At 35.3% G+C, this 6,376-nt stretch overlaps 1 long non-coding RNA gene across 1 annotated transcript; it reads right to left on the reverse strand.

The window, feature by feature from the left end:
• Window positions 1–1,749: 1,749 nt before the first annotated feature.
• On the reverse strand, window positions 1,750–2,618 carry LOC131044055 (uncharacterized). The gene is made up of 4 exons (XR_009105612.2): window positions 2,361–2,618; window positions 2,172–2,252; window positions 1,982–2,071; window positions 1,750–1,868 (listed from the first exon to the last, which is right to left on the reverse strand). It is a non-coding gene; the product is annotated as an uncharacterized LOC131044055 (long non-coding RNA).
• Window positions 2,619–6,376: the final 3,758 nt, after the last annotated feature.

Below are 6,376 nucleotides of genomic sequence, written 5' to 3' on the forward strand. Positions count from 1 at the left end.
TCATCGCGATGAGCAGAACGATAAATTGGCCATGAGACAACATTCGAATGAATGAGACTAACAATTTTTTTGCCCACTGAAAAATTGTTGCCCTAATAAAACCTTAGGGAAACTTGAAAAACCAAGATAGGCTTTTGTAGGGACCCCTCTAATGGCCCCTTAGGTTCAAATGGATCATTTGCAGGTGCCACGGATTCCGAGTTAGGGCCCGTCAAAGTTTGATAATTTTTAGTACTTAGGGCACTCAAGGGACGACGTCGGTAGGGTATGACCCCAAGCGTTCAACCGAGTGGGGGGGGGGGAAATAGGAGCATGCATAGGGTAATAATATCTAACTGGACATGTTGGAGTTGACGGTTCGTCATCACGACGAGCAGAACGAGAAATTGGCCATGAGACAACATTCGAATGAATGAGACTAACAATTTTTTTGCCAACCGAAAAATTGCTGCCCTAATAAAACCATAGGGAAACTTGAAAAACTAAGATAGGCTTTTGTAGGGACCCCTCTCATGGCCTTGTAGGTTCAAACAGATCATTTGCAGGTGCCATGGATTCCGAGTTAGGGCCTGTCAAAGTTTGACAATTTTTAGCACTTAGGGTGCTCAAAGGACGACGTCGGTAGGGTATGACCTTGAGTGTTTGACCGAGTGGGGGGGAAAAATAGGAGCATGCATAGGGTAATAATGCCTAACTGGACATGTTGGAGTTGACGGTTCGTCATCACGACGAGCAGAACGAGAAATTGGTCACGAGACAACATTCGAATGAATGAGACTGATGATTTTTTTGCCAACCGAAAAATTGCTGCCCTAATAAAACCGTAGGGAAACTTGAAAAACCAAGATAGGCTTTTGTAGGGACCCCTCTCATGGCCCCATAGGTTCAAACCAATCATTCGTAGGTGCCATGGATTCCGAATTAGGGCTCATCAAAGTTTGATAATTTTTAGCACTTAGGGTGCTCAAGGGATGACGTCAGTAGGGTATGACCTCGAGCGTTCGACCGAGTGGGGGGGAAAAATAGGACCATGCATAGGGTAATAATGCCTAACTAGACATTTTGGAGCTGACAGTTTGTCATCATGATGAGCTGAACGATAAATTGGCCACGCGACAACATTCGAATGAATGAGTAACGATTTTTTTGCCAATCGAAAAATTGCTTCCCTAATAAAACCGTAGGGAAACTTGAAAAACCGAGATAGGATTTTTGTAGGGACCCCTCTCGTGGCCCCGTAGGTTCAAACCGATCGTTTGCAGGTGCCACGGATTCTGAGTTAGGGCCCGTCAAAGTTTGACAATTTTAGCACTTAGGTTGCTCAAGGAACGACATCGGTAGGGTATGACTCCAAGCGTTTGATCAAGGTGGGGGGAAAAATAGGACCATGCATAGGGTAATAATGAATTGTATCAAGTATTGTTCATTAAATGAATTGTATTGTTCACTAAATGAATTGTATTGTATTGTTCATTAAATGAATTGTATTGTTCATTATACAAACAACACTTACGATGAAATGAAATGAATTGTATTGTTCATTAAATAACCATTATTAACCATTATTAATTATTGGAATGAAGATTAAATATTTCCATGATAACACCATGCATAGATGAGCAACAATTTATATGATCGAATATGAACTTTTGTATATATAAAAATGTCAAATGATTACAAATGTATGTCCATACACAAATATGGCATAAATGCCAACTCAAACAAAATGTATGTCTAAATACGTGAATGTATGTCCATATACAAAATATGCATGCCAACTAGACATGTAAGCATCCCAAAACTATCTATAACATCCTAAGTTGTTGATGGATCATCAAAATCAATCCTCTTCGCTGCACTGCTCGGCTCTAAAGGATCGTGCACAAGAAAAACAAACCACGATTAATATTAGTTATATTATATAATTCACATTCGAAAAGTTAACATAAAAATGAACTATAATTGAACTATTCATGTTTACCTCATCTCCACGTTTTCTCTTCGGCTTTGTAGGACTCTTGATGTATGTCTTCGGTAGAGGAGGTATGTTTTCAATATTTTCATACACAACCTACATATGTTCATAAACATGACATTGATACAAGTTAGCATATAATTGTCATTGATAATAACAAATTATATCTACTAAACACAAAATAAAATAAACACACATCTACTCGAGGCATCTCTTCTTGTTCTTCATCTTGAGGTATACTGGGTGTAGTCATCAAGGATGTGAAGCCAAGAATTCTCTGTACATATACACAACAAGTATATGAAACTATCAATCTATGTCTAGACGTGTATAATCACTATAAGCTATTTAAACTATTCATTCAATCATATTTGCATTCAATTACCTTTCCCTTGTCTCCAACTGCACTGCCAGATCCTAAATCACACTGCCCCGCACTCGTGTTGCTTGTGCCCTACAAGAGTAAAATAAGATATACATGCAAGTTACTACATAATCTAATTAATACCAATATAAATGATAAGCATGTATGTACAATAAAATACAAACGACTAGGTGCAATAATATATGTATCGTCAAGCTATCAAGGCCAAATGAAATGGCCGACAAGGTGCCCTCCTGAATCTGTCTCAACTCCTCCTCGATCATCAACTGTTAAATAGACCATGTAAATAAAAATTAATACTTAATATTATCTAGATTATAAATATTCATTTAAAATATAACATGAACTATGAAAATACAAATATTACCACTACATCATCAATGTATGATGACGATGCCTCCTCGCCTCTAGCATGCGAGGACTCCCCAAGGTATCCTCCAGTCTATGTGATAACATATGGTGCATCATGCATCTCATGCACCTCATAATCTGCACTGTCCGCAGGTGGATCAACAGGATGTCTAACTAGATCCAAGCATACGTGCCCACACATGACACAACTATGGGGCACACATATGTGTGGAGCCGAGGATGACGTGTGAGCGCCACTGGATGCACCGCTACCATCAAAAGTAGGTTGAGCTACTGACCTAGCCTGAGAAACCAAAAGGCTACTCAAAGATTGAATAGCCGATATGGTCCGTGAAGCTGCCTCACAAATGATATCTGGATGTTGCACTAGAGGTGCGGGATCAATAGGAGGAGGGGGGACATATGGGCCTTGGACTACTCTGACTGCCCTAGGTCTATTTTGGGGCATACCTAAACCCACACCCTGGAAAGGTTGGATGTCAAAGTAGTTCACATGTTTGCCTAAAACAAACTCAGCATACAATTTTTTTATAAAGTAGAAGGGGACATCAAGATTGTTGTTGGGTGGTTTGTCGAAAACCATCCACCAACAATCCCAAAATTTTTTCACAATACCATCATTTGTGCACCATTTAATAGAAATTTTTGTTTTTTGGGGGTCTATGGGTTGACCAGTGCGGGGATTCACGAACAATGAGGCGATATTAGATTTCGATATCTCGAGATCCTTGATATCCTTATACGACGCCATCCGCATATTGTTCCCTCATAGAATCTCGCCACAAAAGGGCGGCATTGTGCTCCTCAGTCATGGTTTCCATACTCTTTATGATCAATGTGAGAGGATCAAACATTGGGTTTAGATGAGGGATCCTACGATATACATCTACAATCCCCCTCAATTCATTCAAATTTTGTGCAATCAAATCCTGAATTGAGGGGGGGTTTGGCAAAGGAGGGTTTGGTTGTTGCAATTGTGGTTGATCAATGTTTTCATTGTTATCCCCCATTTTTAACCTAATTGAATGTAAACAATTGAATTTAGTTAACAAATTTAAACAATTTTGTATTTGACTTAAAAAAACCTAGTTTTCATGAAAAAAACCATATTTTCAATGAAAAATCAAATAAACATTAAAAAAAATACAAAAATTGAATGAAAATGATTGAAAACAATAAAAATCTTACCTTTCAATCTATTTTTTAGCAATTTTTGGGCAAAACACCGGATATCGGATACAATTGGATATCGGATTTCTATAAAATCGCACAGCCCGTGGGTTAAAAATGACTCGCGAGCTATCATAGTCAAAATATATTGTCTCAAAAAATCGGATATCCGATTTTTATACTTAAATTATTTTAAAATAACATTATATTATATAATATAATAATATATTATTATATTATATAATACGTATTATATTATATTATAAAATATAATTATACATTATACAATATATAATATAATATAATAATATATTATATAATATATAATACTATATTATAATACGTATTATATAATATATATAATATAATAATATATTATATAATTATATAATATAATATATTTTATTATATAATTATATAATATATTATTATATTATATAATTATAGAATATATTATTACACTATATATTATATAATATATTTTTTTATTTAAAATTACAAATAAAAATCGAATATCCGATATTAAATCAGATTTAATCAGATATCCGATTTTATCCGATATCCGATTTTCTTAGGTAATTACCATGCCAAGATGTACTGACACCCAAGCCAAGCAAAAAGTCAACATGGATTTTCACATTTTTAGGTGAGTGGAGAAGGCGTTTTTTTTTCACATCGCCACTTTTTGGCCCCCCATGATCCTACACTAACCCACGAATGTCTTTTTATGTAATTTTTTTTATTGTACATATGTTTTATTCTACTCCCAATGGTGTGATTGTTTTTTATTAATGATAAAACGGGTTTTGAGGGGACCCGTAACCCCATACAACAAGTTTTGAAGGGACCTGAAACCCTCAGATTTTTCACATATCAGGAACCAACAAAGGAACACTACAAAAAATACAACATGGACATATAGTAACCTAACCATACATAATAAGTGTTACAAAACAGGTGGCAAAAGAAGAAGGCCTAAGCCACCCTAAGAGATTTTAGACAAACATGAACATAGGGAAGAAGGCTCCCTCAGCCATAATCATGGGTTTTAACCAGGCCCCAACAACCTTATCCTTGAGAGTGATCCCTGTTGTGAGCAACATGCTTTTCAATGTCTCCACCTCTAAAAGATATAAATGAAAGAAGATAGCAAAAATACCATCAACAACTCCCTTACAGCCAAACGACAAGGCTTCTTTAGCCCCCCAACAACACTTCCAAGCATATCAAGTAGCATCCAACTCCACCTCAATAGGAGAAAGGTCACCTCCAACCACATCCATCTCCCCCTCCATAGAAGATAGGAACACCTCAATAGGAAAAACCAGAGTAACCCCAAGATGTAAAAAATGAAGCACAACAAACAAAGCCATGGAACCAAGAAAGAGAGGGACAAAATAACCCTCATCATAAAGAGACCCAGGAGTCAAAAGATATAAACATAGAAGACTAGACCCATTCATTAGTATAAACAAAGGTTTTGAAAAGGCTCCCTTAACCTTCCTCCGATACAAAAGAACAAGTATTTTCACAAGGATCTCATAACCTATATTAACCACACTAGTGGTGTGATTGTTTTTGCAACATGATGTATGATTTTTTTAGAATGTTAGACTCTTAGAAGACACTCGATAGAGTTCTCATTTTTAGAACTTCACAAGGCTCATATGGATCAAAGTACTTTCCTATTATTGTGTTGTTGACAACATAATTTTATTAGGATTTATCCTTTTTAATCTCTAAGGATGGTGATGTAACTCAAGAGAATTCCATCTTATTGGAGTGTTGAATACAAAATAAATGAATTACCACCTCTCAAACTAGTTTAATTGCATAATAAGTCTAAGATAGATTTTCAATATAATACTTAAACTTTGGTGAGTTTATTTTTCTCTATAGAGTAAAAAGATGTTATTAAATTATTTTAAATGAACAATTATCCTTATCACTTTACTATCAATGATTAAAAACCTTCTCTAAACATAATCAACATTTGAGTCATACTTGAAACCAATGGGAAAAACTATATATTTTATATCATCATAAGAAGATGTACCTTCAATAATATAAACATATTATTTTTAACCCTTTGATCTTATTTGTGTAATGGTGCAATCCAATACTCTTATATTAGTCCAGTTCATGGTCTAGATAATGTTTGTACTTGCCATTTATATTAATTATGGCATCAACAGATAGTCAAAAGTGACTTCATATGATCAAATTGTAGCTACATCATACTATTGCTAATATAGAGTTTAGCATGCTTCCTTTAAGACAAAGCCACTAGTACATATCTAATTGTTATACTACAAATTATATGCTAAGATGTCTCAACACATTTTAAATTCTAAATTATATAAGTCAAATGTTCTACTACATCATAGTGATATTCTCACCATATCTCAATGAAACATGCAATCGACAAGTATAGGATTATCCCTTACTAAATAAGGTGACTTAAACCATGTGTT

This window comes from Cryptomeria japonica, chromosome 3 (genome assembly GCF_030272615.1).
Source record: "Cryptomeria japonica chromosome 3, Sugi_1.0, whole genome shotgun sequence".
NCBI lineage: Eukaryota > Viridiplantae > Streptophyta > Pinopsida > Cupressales > Cupressaceae > Cryptomeria > Cryptomeria japonica.